This window comes from Mus caroli, unplaced genomic scaffold (genome assembly GCF_978045245.1).
Source record: "Mus caroli unplaced genomic scaffold, Mus_caroli_1 scaffold_15, whole genome shotgun sequence".
NCBI classification, from domain to species: Eukaryota; Metazoa; Chordata; class Mammalia; order Rodentia; family Muridae; genus Mus; species Mus caroli.
Genome location: NW_028227270.1, coordinates 116,397,492 through 116,416,905, shown reverse-complemented (window position 1 = coordinate 116,416,905; position 19,414 = coordinate 116,397,492). Strand labels below are relative to the sequence as shown.

The window sequence follows — 19,414 nt, the reverse complement described above, 5'->3', positions numbered from 1 at the left end:
ACTGGCTATGTTAATTAGTTTGACTAAATACTTCTACAATGTATACACAGTAGGGAAAGAATCACACTCTGTAGTATGTAGTTATTTGTTGACTAAACTATGTATTTCAAAATGATTTAATAGCTGGGCATAGTGGAACTTCTTTATGGTTTAATATTTAGGAAATATCTTTGAGGACTTTTCCTAATTAGTGGGTTTTACTTTAAAAAATCCAAAATTATCTAGCAGACACCATTTACATGACACAAACATTATTGTTCAAGGAATTGAAATTACCCACCATAAATTATGTCTCTTTATCCTGACCTTGACCTAGCTGCCCTCACTATATTTTGAATTAGTTCTGAAACAGTGTGAAAGGAATATACAGTAATGAGATCCAAATCTAATTAATTTGTGGTCATAGCACCACACCGCTAGCTATAGGCCTTGAGGATATATTTGTTTAATTGGTGCATGGCTTGTCTCTCTGGTTTTGTAACAGACAAGAATAATGGTAGCACCTTTCCTCTCATAAGGTAACATTTAACCTTCAAAATCTGGGAAAGTAATTTTTGAAAATTTGTATTCGTTAAAGTTAAATTCAGAAGTTCTACTACAATCCAGTACTTGCACACCAGCTCTTAAATGTCCTCCATGTTAGGAAATGATTCATAACCTAGAGGCCCTAAGTTGGAACATTCTAGCGGCACATTCATCTCTGGGAATGGAAAACCAATGGGATAAGATGACAAAGGAGTTGAGAGAGTAGAAAGCAGAACAGTTAAGCAAATCTGACAGGTGACATGTAATTTCTCTTTTCTCCTTCTTTCCTTCCTTCCTTCCTTCCTTCCTTCCTTCCTTCCTTCCTTCCTTCCTTCCTTCCTTCCTTCCTTCCTCCCTTCCTTCCTTCCTTCTTTTCTTTCTTTCCTTTCTTTTCTTTTTCAGAGCTGAGGACTGAATCCAGGGCCTTGTGCTTGCTAGGCAAGCACTCTATCACTAAGCTAAATCCCCAACCTATGCAGGTAGCTACTTATGTGTCCTTAAAGCATACTTATTTATTTCTTTGCACGCAGGGTGACCTTGAGAAAATATTACAGAATGTAAAAGTTCTTATAGAATTGTCACTGGGAACTAGAGAGATGGCTCAATAGTTAAAAGTTCTTTCTTCTCTGATGGCTGAGTATCAGAGTTTGATTTCTAGTATCGACACAATGTGCCACCACTGGGAGCCTTGCCTGGCTATAAAAGATCACCACCAGTTCAGACAACTATCCCCGATTCCTAGAAGTCCTCACTAGAATCACCATCTTGGATTCAAAGAAGTTTCCAGTGTACTAGGTTTCTAGACTCCCTTCCCCAATGTCCCATTTCAAGTGTTTCTTCCTGAACTCATTCCCTCCATCCCAGCCCCACACTGGATCCCTACCACTACATTTCCACCTGCCTTCAGTCCACCTACAATATCTATTCTATGTCCCTTTCCCAGGGAGAGACCCATGAAACCCCCTTAGATTCTCTTTGCCTAACTTCTCTGCGTCTAAGGGTTGTAGCTTGGTTACCATTTACTTAACAGCATATAACCATTAATAAGTGAATCATATCATATCTGATATTCTGCGTCTGGGCTACCTCACTCAGGAGGATTTATTTTCTGGTTTCATCCATTTGCCAGGAAATTTCATGATCTCATTTTTTTTTTTTGAGCAGATAAGTAAAACTCCATTGTGTAAATGTGACAGATTTATTATTTGGTTAAGGGACATCTAGGTTATTTGTTACTCCTATTATGAATAAAGCCACAATGGACATAGTTGAGTAAGTGTCCTTGTGGTTGGATGTAGGGTCCCTCCAGTATATGCCCAAGAATGGCATAGCCGGGTCTTGAGGGAGATATACTCACATTTTTCTGAGGAACTGCCATATTGATTTCCATAATGCCTGTTCAAGTTTGTGCTACCACCAGAAACAGAGGAGTTACTCCATATCCTTTGATTTTATCCCTGAATTTTTTAGAGACTGTGATGGCTGTGTGTTGCCTCTTTTGTCTTCTTGCTCTGCTGACATAATCATAGGGAAGGCCTGCTGGTGTTTGAGGCTGGGGTGCAGCTATAACAGGAGAAGGAAGTCAGGGGATGGATGGTCTATGAGATCAGAGAGCACAGAGTAGCTGACAGGCCAGCTGATATTCTGGAAGGTGTGGCCTGTGGCTGAGCCTGAGGCATCCACCGGAGCAGGTATATGGTACACAGTGAGGGGGTGGGGCAAAAGGGATCATCTGTAGGTTCCATAGGAGATGTAGGCAGGGGAAGGAAAGATGCAGCTGCTGTTCTGTTACAGTGCTAGAGATGAGTCTGAGGAATTGGATCTACTGGGGAAGCAGAGAATGGCTAACAACCAATTATAACTCCAGTTCCAAGGGATCTTACATCTGAGGTCTTCTCACAAACCTGCACACATATATCACACACACACACACACACACACACACACTCATTCACATACATACATACAGCTTTTTGTGGTTGTCAACTTAAATTTGGAACAGTCAGCACTTGAATTTTTTTATTATTTAACTTTTTATTGATTCCCTGTGAATCTCATATTATGTACCTTGATTTCACTTGTGCCTCCATCTCAATACCTGCCCTCTGCCCTTGCAACCTCCTCCCTAAAAGAAAAAAAAAAAAAAAACTCTTGTTGTGGCAAGTATATTGTGTCACAGTGTGTCCCACAGTGTACATTCTCTCCTGTCTATTGTTGGGGGGGAGGCATTCAGGTGATAAAAGGGTTTGAAAGGTGGTAGAGGTATAAGAATCCAATAAAATAATATAACAAATACTCCCACAATTCCTCTCTCTCCACACTTCTTTACTTGTAAGTGTGAATGAAGCCCTGTGTTAGATGCACTTCTCCATATTTCGCCCTTTACCCTAGAATCCCATCCCCCTTCTATGTAATCTTCCCATTCTACTTTTTCTCTTATTTTTCTCATAATATTATACTCCATTTTCCCTTTCTTTGGAGATCCTATTCTCCTCTGAGTTCCTTACAAGATAGCTAATTTCTCTGGTTGTTTGGGTTGAGACACATATTTTAAGCTTAAAAGCTAACATTCATGTATAAAGAAAAAATACCATCTATGTGTTTTGGGGTCAGTGTTAAATTCACTTGCAATGAATGTTTCTATTTTCATCCATTTATCTGGAAATTTTATTTTTCTTTACAGTTAAATAATATTCTATTGTGTAAACATACCACATTCTTGCTAACTGTGTATTAGTTGATTGACAGCTATATTGCTTTTAATTTCCAGTTCCTATGAGTAGAAAAGCAAAGAACATGGATGAGCAAGTAGCTATTTAGTAACATATAGAGTCCTTTAGGTATGTATCCAAGACTGGTACAGCTGTATCATGTGGTATATCAATTTTCAGCCTTTTGAGGAACTGTCAAACTGGTTTCCAATGGGGAGTAGAAGTTTGAAGTCCTATCCACAATGAAGAACAGAGCTCTCTGTTGAGTTTTCTCTCTCACTTTTAATTGGGTTATTTGTTTTCTTGATGTTCAGTGTTTTTACTATTGCTGTTCTTTATATATTCTAGATAGTAACCCTCTAACAGATGTATAATTGTTATAGATGTTTTCATTCTGTAGGTTCCCACTTTGTTTTGTGAAAATATCCTTTGCTGCATAGAATATTTTGTTTTCATGCAGCCCCATATATTAATTGTTCTTTTTATTTATTCACTTTACATCTTCCTCACTGTTCCCTCCCAGTCACTCCCTCCCACAATTCTTCCTGTTGATGAATTATGGGACTTGACACTTTCTTTTTTAAGATTTTAGTATTTTAGTTTGCTTTGAGTTATTGACAATCAAATTACTGTTATGTTGTAGAGTCTCTTTGGTCACACATCATCAGAGTTATAAATATCCCTTGTTTATATTTAGGTGTTTCTCAGGATTGGAAAGATTTTCTGCTTTTTCTTCATAGAATATCTCTTCTATGAATACAGTTTGTTACTTGTGTCCCTCAAATATAATGATGGACTAGACATATGACCGTGTGTGTTTGTCTGTGTGTATGTGGGGGGGGGGGAGAGGGGGAGAAAGAGAGAGAGAGAGAGAGAGAGAGAGAGAGAGAGAGAGAGAGAGAGAGAGAGAGAGAGAGAGAGGGAGGGAGGGAAAAAGAGAGAGGGAGAAAAAGAGAGAGGGAGAGGGATACATACGTGTAAAAGGAAGCTGTGAAAGTTTTTTTTCATTCTTTAAACTCTATTTATCTTTCTTTGATCATCTTTCATTGGTGTGGAGTCTGCAAATGAGGCCAGGCTGACTAGCACTGTGCAACCTGTCTTAACTCCAAGGTGAAGAATGCCAGTGATGATGTACCAACATTTATCTTGTTATTCAGTAAGGAACTACAGAGACAGACCTCCCTGTGGCCAGGTCACAAAGCAGAGCAAAGGCTGTACTGTGGCCTGGAAGTTTTCCTCTGAACTCTAGTTGTTCTCACTCTTCCCCAAGCTTTTCATGTTAGCTTGTATGGTGCTGCTTGTATTTTGATGCTAGTTCTGCTTCCTCGAGATTGGCTTCCTGGAAGAGGAGTGGATTACATACTCAGGTGATTTCATGTGAACCTTATACCCTTTTAAACTGGTCAAATAAAGGGTAAAGTCTGTGATTCAGCAGTGGAAGGGAGAGGTGGGGCTGGAGGTTTTAGAGAGGAAGAAGGAGAGAGAGAGATGAGGAGATGGAAGAGACAGTAAGACAGAGGAAGAGGAGGTAGAAGGAAGATGGAGCAGAACCACGTGGCCTGGAGAAGCAGCAAGGAGCAAGAGAACTCATAGCTGGGGAATAGAATAGTGTAGTGGTATATCTGTCCAATCCAGGCATGCATCTTATAAATATTATAATCGAGTTGCATGTTCTTTTCATGGGCTTATTGGGGTTGGAGATTTACCACAACAGCCTGCAAAATTTGGGCTACTAGGCAGGTATTTGAAACATCTGCATTTTAAAAAAGTGTTCATGCTACAAACAGTAGGACTCTATTCCATCAATAGGCATATTCCCTTGGTTCACACCTGTCTTCCAGTTCCTGCTTTCTATTTTCTTTATGGTACTAGAGATAGTGTTGTCCAAAATACAAGTCACGTGGCTCCTACAAACATCATAGTTGTAAGAAGGGAATTCAGCACTTGACCAATTCATGTTATACCTGTTACTATAGGGTTTTGTCTGAGGTAACTTGGAGGAACAAGTCCAAAGAAGATAGAAATTCCAAGCACAAATAGGTTCCAAGAAGAATTCAAGTCACTGAACTGCCGGTTAGAGAGGCTGTCATTGATCATCCCAAAAAGTGAGCAGAAAGGGGCTCTGAGCATGGTCTGATAGGTTCGTGCAGAGGGTGATGAACTTGCAATCATGCACCAGTTCAGCATGAGTGCTGCACCATACTGTGTCTCTCAGCAGTTGGGAACCTTAGCAATTTCCAAAATTCTAACACTGGAGGAGGTAGAGTCATTCCTAGCACCAAATATACTATGGCAAGTACAGGAAAGATCCTTTTAAAAATACCACTGCTTATTACATGGACAGGAGGTTGTGGGTGTTGGAAACAAGCAAACAACAACAAGAACAACTTGTTCTAAGTACTGCCATTTTGTTTTCAGACTCCATTTATTCATAGGTGTAAACTAAGCTCAAGGTTCTAGGTCCTAGGGGAACTTCTCAATAGCTTCTTCTCTGAAGAAACTGCTGTTGTAAGGACCCAGCTGTCCAAGTCCAGCCTTCTTAGGGTCATCTTGTAAAAAAAACAATTGTCTAAGTCCAGACACCTCAAGGACAACTTCTCCATCTTGCTAAACTGATTTTATGTTCCTATGCCCAGGATTTGTGGCAAAATGTAACAATAACTTGGAACAGATGTTTTTGATTTTCAAGGTTAAATATTTGTGATAGTCTGGCTCTTTGTTGCAGTCCAGCTCTTGAGTCTGTTCAGCACTCTGATCGATCAGTGGTGTCTTGATTACAATATTTTTTTGTCATCCACATTGACCTTGTTTTTGAGTTATGTTGGTTTTAAGTGGATCTCATAACTGTGGGGGGCACGCAAGCCTGGCACAGGCATAAGAGTCACCAACAGATTCAAGGGTGCAGGCTCTAGTGGCACTGAGAATATCTATGACAGCACAGAAAGCAGAGAAACCTGGACCATATTGCACACTGCACAGTCTGCAGAAAATTCAACAGTCTGTAGTGTATCCTTTCCAAATGCCTCTGGTCTAAACTTCTTCCAGGCAGATCACCTGGTTTCTGCTTGGCCGATCTGGTCTCAGGGTCTTTTTTGCAGCTTTTCTCCTCTGAGAGTCTTCTCAGCAGCTCTGTTTCTCTAGTTTCTTGGAGAGACTATCAGCTCTTATTGCTTACTATATCAGAGAGGGGCTTGGTGAATCCAGTTTGGAAGACTTCCTGATGCTATTTTTAGTTGTTTGCTTTTCTGCTTAAAGAGCATCTCTTCAGGATGGAATGTTTCTGTCTTGGAAGAAACAGTTACACAATAGAGACTGTACTTCAGACTATTAAACAACAACTGTACCTCAACAGAGACCCAGGTAGGCTAAAAAGGTGGATGGCCACTTCTACGAATGAGTACATGATGATAGCCTCCTGGATCTGTCAGATGTAAAGATACCACATATCCATGTGACATAGCTCTGTGGTTCCATTGGCAACTGAAGAGGCATTCGATTTCCACTCATCTAGACAGGATAGCTCATGCATGGCCCCCAAATGCAAAAGCACTAGACTGAAACCGGTGTAACCTGCATCCAAATGTCCCCAGCCTTGTATACATTCCCATACAGAAGAAAAGGATGCTGAGGAGTTGGCTGGCAGCACACTGCTCATATCCCAGACTCATAGCATCATCCAACAGAAAGGGTACCACAGCGGTGCTGCTGAACCATATCAGGTAGTACTGCAACCTCAGAGATACGCACAAGTACCTGGGAAAACCATCTATAGTTAAATCATATCTGACTTCTAGGCCTCCAGACTCCCAGTATGATCCAGGTTCTCTACAAGAGAGTGCTTCTGTTCAGCACTATTCTCCATAGGGTTGATTGCCTTGAACTCAGTGTCTGGTTGTCCTGTTCACCACTGGATGAGGCCACAGAATTGACCACTGAGAGATTAAAGAAATCAGGATATTTTGGCTTCGTTATATGTGCCTTTTGTGCAATATGCAGAATCCACAAAACTGGATGTGGTGTTCTTGCGGATACCCAAGAAATCTACACAGCTATTCATCTGGAGTGGCTGTGGTAAAGGCTTTTACAAGTCAGGAGTTCAGGAGCTGAGGCAGCTCTTTTAGTAACTGGAACACTGGATTCTTAGAGATTAGTTTCATAAGCCTCATTTCTTGTTACTCAGTTATGGCATCAGAATATCTAATGATAGTCTACAAGTTGCTGAATCAGGAAAACAGGTGGTATAACTCATCCTGAGTCTGGGTTCCTGGGAAAATGTACCTCTGTTGTATGAAGGCAGCAGAAGGCTGCCCTAGCTCTAGAAGGCAGAGACATCCAGCTTTTAAATCTGGGTTCTAGAGATTAAATTTAGGTTCTTTTGCTTGCAAGGTACTACATCCACTTCAGTAGTGACACAAATGACAGGCCTGAAAACCTGGAAGCAGTCCTGTGGCAAAAAGTTTCTAGGAAACTTAGCCTCCTGGAACCGTGGCATTCCTCATAGCACATATACTCAAATTCTGTCTTTGCATTAGTCGGGTGTATGGATCTGTAGGCTTTCTTGTATTATAGGTGCTTCCATGTATTGATTTTACAACTACTTAATCAGGTTAAACTTTACTCCCTGGTCTGGTCTTCATCAATGTCCTAGAAAGTCCTTGAGCTGACTCTGGGCTTGGAATTCAATAGGAATGTCATTTATCCAGACAAAATGCCTCAGTGTTGACACTTAGTAATCAGGCATCTCATTTTGCTGGATAGAAATCTCAGGGCAAGCTTAGCAAAGTATACTTAGAATCTTTTTTTTGTTTTGTTTTGTTTTGTTTTGGGGGGGGGGGGTTGAGACAGGGTTTCTCTGTATAGTCCTGGCTGTCCTGGAACTCACTTTGTAGACCCGGCTGGCCTCGAACTCAGAAATCTGCCTGCCTCTGCCTCCCGAGTGCTGGGATTAAAGGCATGCGCCACCACACCCTGGTACTTAGAATCTTCATTACAGCCAGGTGTAGCAGACTACATTGCATATTAGAAGAAAGTTGGTGAATTCTTCTGACAAATGGAGATTCCCTACAGTTACTCTCATATGCAAGCATTTACCAAGGACTAGGAAAAGGGGGGGTTGTGGTATTATATTATTCATGAGCAGGTCTGCTAGAGCAGAACCGCCTGGTGCTAGCTTTCACAAGGCTCAAAGCAGTAGCACAAATTGTGACTAGGGTGTGAAATCCTTACCTGTCATTAGCTGACTCTAGGCAGGGCTGTTTTATCTTTACTGTAAACATTACCTAGTTCGTGACAGTCCTTTGAAGGCCCTGTTTTGTGTCAGATACTTCAATGTACCTTGCCTGCTGTGACACCCTACTCCTTTGTTTTCTGTATTATATAAGACTGGTGTTCACTTTGTGAAAAATTACATCCAGATACAGCACTCCCTTGTGTTCGTATTTGTTTGTCATTCATTTCTCGCAGACCCTTGCTCACCTGTAACCAGAACCCTGTTCCCTGAAGATCGGAGACCCAATAGAGGTTCGTCTGCAGCACAAGGCAAGCAGTTTACCAAATAAGTTACTTCACCAGTCTCTGCACAGTCTTTTAATAATGTCCTAGAGAACTTTTATGCTCTCTTTATTCATTCTGTGATATCTATCTAATTAAAACACACACACACATGCACATACACACACATACACACATGCACATATACACGCATACATGCACACAAACACATATACACATATACTCCTGAAAGTTTTGTTTTGAAAGTAACGCTTTGAAGAATTACCTTTAGTATCTAATATTCATTGTTCCATTGATGATGATCTAAACTGGAATTTTTATTGTACTAATGAATTCCATTATTTCTAAAGTTCTTTTGTTTGCCCTTTAATATTTCTCTTTTATAAATTCATAATTTATATATTGATTGATGTTGGCTGTTGGTACTGCCATAGAGAGAGTTTACCAAGATGCTAAGCCTTCATTTTCTGAAGGAGCAGAGGAGTATAGCCTCTCAGGGAAGACTGACACCAAGCTACCTCACTCCAGTTACTTTATGTAAACATCGTACTTTAATTGAGGCTGGGAAAGGTTCCAGCTACTAAAGTTATCTTGCCCTTTGATGGTCCCTAGAGCTGACAACCCCCACAAATCTCAGTTCCTTTGAACCATGCCTAGCCATAATCATAGATAAAGTTTTCCAGGAGTGACTTTGGACCAAGATTGGTGCAGCTGCAAGCTCTCATGTAGCACCAAGTGTAGATCTTCCAGAGAGACAACAGTTATTCAAGGTTTAAACAGACTCTTAACAATTCCCAGCCTCTACTGGTTGGTCTAAACATAGAAAAAGGCTTTGCTGAAACATTTCATTCAAGAACAGACACAAAGCTTTACTCTTCATTTCACTTAAAGCCAGATATAAAGGCTGTACTATACATATCATAATATCTTTTGTTTCAGAGTTGTTAGGGATAACAATTATTGTAGGAGAAGTATAGAGTTAGATAGTAAATACAACGTTTTGTCTATCTAGTTGTGTAAGAGTCAAATATATCAGCATACATTTTAAAGCCAGTAAAATTATCACCACAAAGAGAACTATAAAAATCCCAAGAGCAAGAAACTTATTAAAACGATTCATGGGATGAAATGAAGTTACAGCATCTAGAAGACATTTTGTAATATTCATCCCTGTTATTTTAGGCAGTTCCTTGAAAATGGTTTTATATATTTTGAAGCAAATCATAAATCACTTGAGAAGAGTTTGGATGACCCAACAAATGCCTTTTAATCTTTTCCCAATCTTGTTTGTTGTCATTGACTCTTAAAGGCATCTTCAATAAGAAGTACCATTTCAACCACATTTTAATTTCATTGGTTCCTTTAATAGTTCTAATTGATCTTCAATGAGCAGTATTACAGCTTGTCTCAATTTAGCTATTCTATCAACTATTTTTTCTGTCTATCTTATTTTGTTGGGTCCAATGCTCATGAGAATGCATATACCAATCTTTAACAAATTCAGGAGTTTTGAACTTTTTTATGAAAGGCAACTCTAGCTTTAGTAGCTGATTTGATGATTTCTGGAACCACAGCAATTGTCATCCCCACCATCCATGGAGGGTTGCTTAATATTTGTTCAGCGAGCTTCTATATTAGTATCATCCCAGGGGATTCTGCCATGGTCTGAGCGACCTCATTGATATACAGACTGATGGCCTTGCTCTGAGCATATGTTCCAAAATAAACATTTAACATACTAACATTGACAAGAGGTGAAGAGTACAGCAAGCATGTGCAACTCATTATTAGGGTGGCATTGCACAGGTCCTTTTAGTAACAGATAAAGTAATGGCACAAAAGCCATAAAGGTGTGACTTTAATCTAAATTAATGGGCAAATGAAATCTGTTATTATTATGAAAGTTTAACTTTTCTTTCCCTGCTTCAAGGGGGTGAAAAGCACTTTCCAGTTTTCACAAATTAGTCTGCATAGAATTACCAAATTGAAGTAGCAAACCTGACATCCCACCTCCATGCTCTTTAATAGAGTTCCTAGAAGCAGAGACAGTTTCCATGGTTTTATATGAATTGGACCATTGCCATTTCAGTTTTGAACTAGCGCATAGTCCTTGAGGATTGGAGGACCCTCAAGCATAAGGGCTCCAATCAATCACTCTTTCTTGGGAGATGTTAACAAGCACTCAAGAATTTTTACCTATATATTGCTACCAATGTGTCCAATCAGAATTTTATTAGTAATCCATAATTTACAGGATGAAACAATTATGGAACTAGTAGCATTGATTTTTGTGTCCTTCAAATCCAAATGCACAAAGCATTAAATGTTCTTTATAAGAATTTTGGGTAGTACTATAATCAATTTTAGATAACCAAAGTTGAGAAGTCATACTTAAACAATAAATTCTAGTACTCATACAAATAAGAAAATTGTTTTTTATTCCCATAGTATAATTTATAATTTCTTTATCCTCCTCTGCAGGTTAAACAGGTCTATGATTGTCATAAGGACCAGGTAGCCAAAAAGATTCATTGTCCATCACAAGAATATCATTGTCTCCCCAAGTTATTGCTATGTTAATTGGAGGATTAGGAATAAAAACTTAATAAGTAAGATTTGTTCCCACTCCTTGTACAGTTACTACAGACAGCATGACAAGAAACCAGATGGTAGTGTTTAGAGGTTTTTCAGACAGCAGGAGAATCAACCATCTGCTTTAAAATCTTTTTTTTTTCATAAAGATTGTCCTTCTTCATAAGACCATGCTAGCCATGTGAGCAGCCAAGGCTTCTAAGAGACCTATCTTGCTCACGTCAAACTTTAATTAGCTTTGATGGACTCCATTGTGTGTCTTTTCCTGTAGGAACAGATATAACCTTGACTCCACTCTAATACCTTCCTTCCTTTCCATTCTAATGTCAAGACAACTTTATAATACACTGGTTAAACTACCTCAGCAGTGTTTATAAACAATAATTCAATACATTTCAACAACTGTTGTTCCTCTTTTATTAGCATTTAAAAATTAACAGCTAAATACGTAGTTAAAGTTAATAAGGCATTGTTCAGTTTATTTTAATATACCCTTGAATTTAATTTGAATTTAAAAATATTTCATTTTTTGTCTATCATTTTATTTATTTCTTTTCTTTTTTATTATTATTAATTAGGTATTTTCTTCATTTACATTTCCAATGCTACCCCATAAGTCCCCCAAATCCTTTCCCCCATCCCCCTTCTTGGCCCTGGCATTCCCCTGTACTGAGGCATATAAAGTTTGAAAGACCAATGGGCCTCTCTTTCCACTGATGGCCGAGTAGGTCATCTTCTGATACATATGCAGCTAGAGACACGAGCTCCGGGGGAGTACTGGTTAGTTCATATTGTTGTTCCACCTATAGGGTTGCAGACCCCTTTAGCTCCTTGGGTACTTTCTCTAGCTCCTCCATTGGGGGCCCTGTGATCCATCCAATAGCTGACTGTGAGCCTCCACTTATGTGTTTGCTAGGCCCCGGCATAGCCTCGCATAGAGACAGCTATATCAGGGTTCTTTCAGCAACATCTTACTAGTGTGTGCAATGGAGTCAGCGTTTACACCCATGGAAGGAGTTACAGAGACTAAGATTGGAGCTGAGACAAAAGGATGGACCATCTAGAGACTGCCATACCCTGGGATCCATCCCATAATCAGCCCCCAAACACTGACACCATTGTCTATCATTTTATTAACTTCTGCCACTTTAGAATCTGTTTCTGTAGAGTCATGAATCTTAGGAAGTTTTATATAACCTTTATTTTGCAAATTTATATGTGGCAATTTGCTTGTCTGTTGGGATGACTATCTCTTTCAAGCAATATTATGGCCTTATTGGTAATCACCTCTCTTGATGCTCTGTCTTAGGTTTATCTGTAATACATTTATTTCCAATTGTACTCCATAATATTAACTTCCTCTGGCTCCCTTGTGATTGCTGATTTTGGACCTAATTCATGCCATAAGCAAGTCCAAGGTATCCATTGGCTCTTAAGTCTTACAAGTGGAAAGACCTTCTGGTAATACAGGTAAGCATGCACAGAAACAGAGCAGGCTGGTGTGTCTTCTGTGCTTCTTTCTATACAGTGGAAGTAGACGCTCTGTGAGGTAATGAGGCTTTAAGAAGGTACTTCTTGTCTCTGTTACTTTAAAACCATTTAACAGGTGACCATTGTGGCCTACACCTTCAATCGCAGCACTAGGTAGGCAGAGGCACAGGGAGCTCCATGAGTTTGAGGTCTATATAGAAAGCTTCAGAACAGCCAGAGATACCCAAAGAGACCCTGTCTCAAAACAAACACAGACACAAACAAAAACAACAAAACAACAACTGACAAAGCAAGCAAGCAAGCAAGCAAGCAAGCAAGCAAGCAAGCAGTAAAACAACAGAAAACACGTTACATGCATTGTTCCAATTTGTAAAGGTTTTGTTTATACACTGATACAGTCCCTCATGTTTCATAGAAAAAGGTAGGAGTATGGAGCACAGCTCCCTTCAGTGGGACTCACATCAACCACATGTATTCTGACAGACTGTGACTTTGACTGGTGCAGGGTATACTCACAGATGTAATGTGCACAATAATTATTTTGTTCTCATCTGCTCTCCCGCTGATGGCATCTGCCTAGGGTGGAACCTCAGATAACTTTTAGCAGCTACCATTTTAAAATAGATCATTGGCTGGTTCCAGACCTTTACTGAAAATGGATTATCCATCAACGTTTGAGGAGTGGCTCATGGCTGGAGCTGCTGTACACTCCTCTGTTAACCTACAGTGTTGTTAAGTGGAACAGCATTTACCCATGTGCTGCAAAGTTGTAGGAATGATGCCTGATGCTACAGAACAAACAAACAAACAACAAACCCCAGAGGTAAAAAAATAACAATAACAGAAAGGCACATTCCAGGCCTAGTATTTGATTTAGAAGAAGTATAAGCAAGATCTACCCTGGGGAGTCCCTGGGGCCCTCTTCTTGCACACCTCTCTAACTGGGTTTATGCCCTTCCTCTCACCTCTAGCAGTATTTCTCTGCTACAAGTGTTGGGGTAGTCTATGAATCTTGAGGTTTCCCTGTTCTGCTTTTGCATTCCATTTCTCATTCACAGTTTCCCAATTCTGCGTGTGTGTGTCTGTTATTTGGTTCTAGGTCAGGGAAACCTGCTTTTATCCTACCATTTGGCTCACTACTCATGAAATTTAAAAGGTAAAGTTGTACATTTTAATGGAATGTACACTTCCAATCTATGAGGAATTTTGTTTAGATTTCTTGACCACTTGGTGATATTCAAAGAGAAGCAGTGGAGGAGGTGACCGTGACTGCTATGGTATTTTTAGGCCTTGTGGCTTTGTTTCCTGTATTGGCTTATGGGGGCAGAAGGAGGACTCATTGCCACATGGTGAGTAGCTTGCTCAGCATCCATCATCAGTCTGAGGATATGTCACATAAGCCAGGGTCTAGGACAGAAGCTATAACCTGTACTTTGCCACCAGTTTATAAAATACTATTTGAAGTTTATGATTGTTACCACCCTCTCATTCTCTGGTGCGAGCCTAAACCTCACAATAAAGGACAACTGCAAACAATGAGGACTTTGTCAGCGCATGTGGGCTATGTTAAGGTAGGACCCATTGCTGCACATTGCAAACATGGGGGATATGGAACAAACACTTCCTACATTGTTTGTAACACAGGACCTACATTTCTCAGTTTCTACTCCAGTCTCTTCTACTTTTAAATTTTCCTTCAACAACTCACTCATAGACTGTCTCATGTCTCATTTCATCAGTGTCCATTTTTCACAGAATTTAGTTTCAGGATGTCTAAACTGGAAATTACACTCCAACAGAATCTAAATATGTTTCACTGATATAGCCCTAGTCTCACCCGACACACTGTCTACTTGGAAACTCAAATGTAATGTGTGTGAAATTCAACTCATCATCGTCCTGGAAACATATGCACTGTTTTCATCTTGTCATCCTTCATTTGTTGACCTCGCTAAATTTTGGGAGTTAACCCAAGGTCCACTGCTGCCCTCCTTGGTATGCGTGGGATATATTAGAAAGCCTTGTTAACTCTAGTCTTGAAAAAGACCCATTTTACTAAAACTATTGGCTACCTTCTCTGCTTGCTGGTATTCTGGTCCAAACCTGTGTTATTTTATATAAGAATTGAGAGAAACCTCAGAGAACTTTATTAACTGTGAGAAGCTTGAGAAAACGAGGCAAATGGCCCTGTGAAAACACACCTCCCGGCTTGTTAACCTTCTTGAGTTGTGTGGATTGTATTCTGAGAATTCAGTACTTTTTTTGGCTAATATACACGTATTAGTGAGTACATACCACACATGTCCTTTTGCGTCTGAGTTACCTCAATCAGGATGATATTTTCTAGTTCTATCAATTTGCCTGCAAACCTCATGAGGTTCTTTTTCTTAATAGCTGAATAAGTTTCCATTGTGTAGATGAACCACATTTTCTGTATTCATTCTTCCTTGCGGGATATCTAGGTTGTTTCCAGATTCTGGCTATCACAAACAAGGCTGCTATGAACACAGTAGAACACATGTGGCTGTGGGATGCTGGGCCATGTTTTGGGTATATGGCCAAGAGTGGTATAGCTGGGTCTTCAGGCAGATCTATTTCTAATTTTCTGAGGAACCTCCAGATTGATTTACAGTGTGGTTGTTTCAGTTTGCAATCCCATCAGCAATGAAGGAGTGTTTTTCTTTCTCCACATCCTTGCCAACATGTGCTGTCACCTGAATTTTTGATCTTAGTCATTCTGATTGATATAAGGTGGAATCTCAGGGTTGTTTTGAATTGCATTTCCCTGATTACTAAAGACATTGTACATTTCTTTAAGTGCTTCTCAGTCCTTCAAGATTCCTCTGTTGTGAATTCTGTTTAGTTCTACACCTCAAGTGAGGATGCCTCAATCCTGCTTGAGAGGGAGAAGAAAGCAATTACTCAGGGGGATGGGGGGGCTAATAAGGGCACTGGGTGGGAGACGGGACAGGAAGGGGCAAAAGGGAACATAATTAGGTATTGGGTGGGGTGGGAGGGAACAGGACTGAAGTTCTGAGGGCCAGCAGAAAGAATTGAAACAGGCAACCTAGGGAAATAGGAGGTAGGGGGATGCTCTAGAATGTACCAGAAACCTCAGAGATGAGAGATTCTCAGGACACGAAGGGAGGGACCTTAGATGAAACACCCTACAGTGGGGAGAAGGAACTTGTAGAGTCTACTCCCAGTAGAAAGACGGGGTATCAAGTGGATGGGGTTGTCATACTAAAGTAAAAAACTCTGACCCAGAATTGTTCTTGTGTAAATAGGAAAACACATAGGTAATCATTGAGAAGGTATAGGAAAGACTCAGAAACCTTAAGGTTTTTAACTAAGTAAAGGAATCACCCAAACTAAAAGGGGTTGGGATCAGCTGGGGGTTACCAAGCAGTGTAAGTGGAAAGGCCAGAGCCTGCAAGAGCTTCAACTCAGATCCTGACTGTAGTACTCTCCTTTCTCACCCTGGTAGCACTTGGAGGAGAGAAGCATCACTGTGAATCAGACATGACATGTGCTCCCACAGGCGAGAGATTGCCACTGAAGTCTTGTCTCTCCTGGACAGACCTGCTCCAGTTTTCACTATTTGATTCCTTACTCATTGAGGCTCCTCATGTTCACCACATTGTAATTGGTAGTACAGAGTCATGTGGTCCGGAGCCTGTGGATTTTGGTAATGACATTTAAGATTGACTTCTCTAGGCAATATGAAATATCTGCATCAACTTCCATAGTAAAGCATACTCTACCTACTTATCATCTATGTATGTATATATGTATCAATCAACCAACTATCTATCTCTCATCTCTCTCTACCTATCTATTATCTATCTATCTATCTATCTATCTATCTATCTATCTATCTATCTATCTATCTATCTATCAATCTATCTATCTATCTATCTATCTATCTATCTATCTATCTATCTATCTATCTATTCTTATTCATCTGCCCAAAGATATATCATGATACCATTAGTTTTCATATATGTGACAAGTGGAATAGCTTAAATTTCCATTATCAGGGGAAGGTCTAAATGATATGTGACATACACATAAACAAATGCAACATTACTATGCAATCAACAGAATGCACTGCAGGCTTCTTTAGCCACATTAATGGATTTCACAGATAGATATGCTATACAACAGAAGCTAGGAACAGATGAAATATAACTGATACTCTTTTATATTTCTTTTAAAATACTATAGTTTCTTTATTTTCATTAATTTATTTATTCACTTTACACCCTGATCACAACCTGCTCCCTTCTTCTACCAGTCTCCCCTCATAGAGGCCCTCCTCATATCCTTCCTTCCCTTCTCCCTTGAGAAAGTGGGAGTCCCCCACCTTGGGTATCAACTCACCCTGTCACATAAAGTCACTGCAAGACTAAACACATCCTCTCCCAGTGAGGTCAGACATGGGGAACCGGATCCAAAGGCAGGCAACAGAGTTAGGATCAGCCCCCAGTCCAGTTGTTGGGAACCTGCATGAAGACCAAGCTGCATATCTGTTATATATGTGCTGGTGTCTAGGTCTGGGCCAGGCTTGCTCTTTGGTTGGGGGTTCAGCCTCTGGGAGCCCCAAGTTAGTTGACTCTGTTGGTCTTCTTGTGGAGTTCTGGTACCCTCTAGGTCCCTTAATCCTTCCACCAACAAGACACCCTGAGCTCCAAGCTGGGTGGAGTCTCTCAGAGGACAGTTATGCTAGGCTTCTGTCTGCAAGTATAACAGAGTATCATGAATAGTTTCAAGGACTGGCTCTTGCTGGATTGGGTCTCAAGCTGGCCCTGTTACAGCTTGGCTGTTTCCTCAGTCTCTGCTCCCTTTCTGTCCCTGAACTTCTTATAGGCATGATAAATTGTGAGTGGAAGGTTTTATGGGTGAGTTTTTGTATTTTTATGGCATAGTTATTTTGCCTGCTTGTGTCTGTTAGCCACATGGATGTAGTTCTCATGAAGCCAGAAGAGGGCATCAGACCCCTGAATAACAGAATGTTGTCACCCACCAAGAAGTTTCTGGAAGCAAGGCTTGGTCCAATGGAAAAGGAGCTGATGCTCTTAAAAACCAAGCAATCTCTTCTGTCCTCTTATATACTTCCTAGTAAACACCTTCTTCAGACTCCAAGTTGATAGACATTAATTGTAGAATATTAGAAAGCATACAGAAAAGTTATTAATCACAATAACTGTTTTTTTGAAAACAATGAAAATTTATAAATTTCAACCTGACTTGTATGTAATGCACATGATATGGCCACATGACATTTAAAATTATCATGTATTCTAGTCCCATATGTTTTGCTTTAGTGGAAATCTATATATTTTAGGTTTAATGGAATAAAAATATCTATCTCATCAATACTTTACTAAAATTATTCTCCTACTCTAAATCTCATAATAGTCTGATTATTTTCAATTTAGTTCTTTTATGAATGTTGAACAAGGACATAAGCTATTGATCTGCATTTTAACATATTATTTATAGTTCTAAAATCAGGGACTGGAGAAATGGTCCAGTGGTTAAGAGTGGTTGCTACGAAGTCATGGGAGCAGGGTTTGTATCCCAGCACCCATATAAAGCTGGGTCTCACATGAATGTTGGTCATCACACCCCCAAGTGATTAGACACATTCTTCTGGTACACCCAGCATATATACACAAGTACTTATTTGAAACAAATGTTGCAAACTGACTTAAGAAGTGAATGTTATAGTAGTGTTTAAGTCATGTTACATGTTGCAAAAAACAAAAATCCAGTAGCTGCCAGTTCTTTATCAACCACTAAGCACTATTCCGTGCTGTCTCCTTTACTATATTTCAGTGTAACACTTGTGAAAATGATAATAGAAAAAAAATGAAAAAATTTACAGTGAGTAATTTCAAAAAGAAGACACTAAACTCTACACTGTTGCTGCAGTCACTTGCTGACAGGAACCTGGTATGACTGCTCCTTGGGAGGTCTGGCCTACAACTGACCAGTGCAGATGTAGATGCTTGGAGCCAATCATCAGACAGTTCAGGGACTCCGTGGGGAAAGTGACAGAAGGACTGGAGGAGCAGAGGGGGATTGCAACCCCATAGGAAAAACAACATAGGCTGGCTGGACTATCCAGTGTTCCCAGAGGCTAGACCACCAACCAAGGAGTGTACAGGGAGGGATCCATGACTCCAGATACATATGTAGTAGAGGATGGACTTGCCTGACATCAATGGGAGGGGAGGACCTTGGTCCCATGGAGGTTTGATGGCCCAGCATAGAGAGATGCTGAATCTGTAGGGCGGGAGAGGGTGGGTGGGGAGCACCCTCATGGAGGCAAAGGGGATGGAGGAGAGGGTTGATGTGGGATGGGGGGTTTTGTGGAGGGGTAACCAGGAAGTGAGATATCATTTGAGATGTCAATGAATGGAATGATAAATAAAAAAAATTCAGTTTTAGTTGATGATCTCTTTGTTTTTAAAAAATTCTGAGAAGACTAAATTCAGTTCATGAACTATTTTTCCCATTAATTAATTTATTTATTCACTTTACATCCTGATCACTACCCGCCTGCTCCCCCTTTTATA

General features: G+C 40.1%; 1 pseudogene; it reads right to left on the bottom strand.

Moving 5' to 3' along the window:
- Positions 1–6,555: 6,555 nt before the first annotated feature.
- On the bottom strand, positions 6,556–7,293 carry LOC110308429 (solute carrier family 23 member 2 pseudogene; annotated as a pseudogene).
- Positions 7,294–19,414: the final 12,121 nt, after the last annotated feature.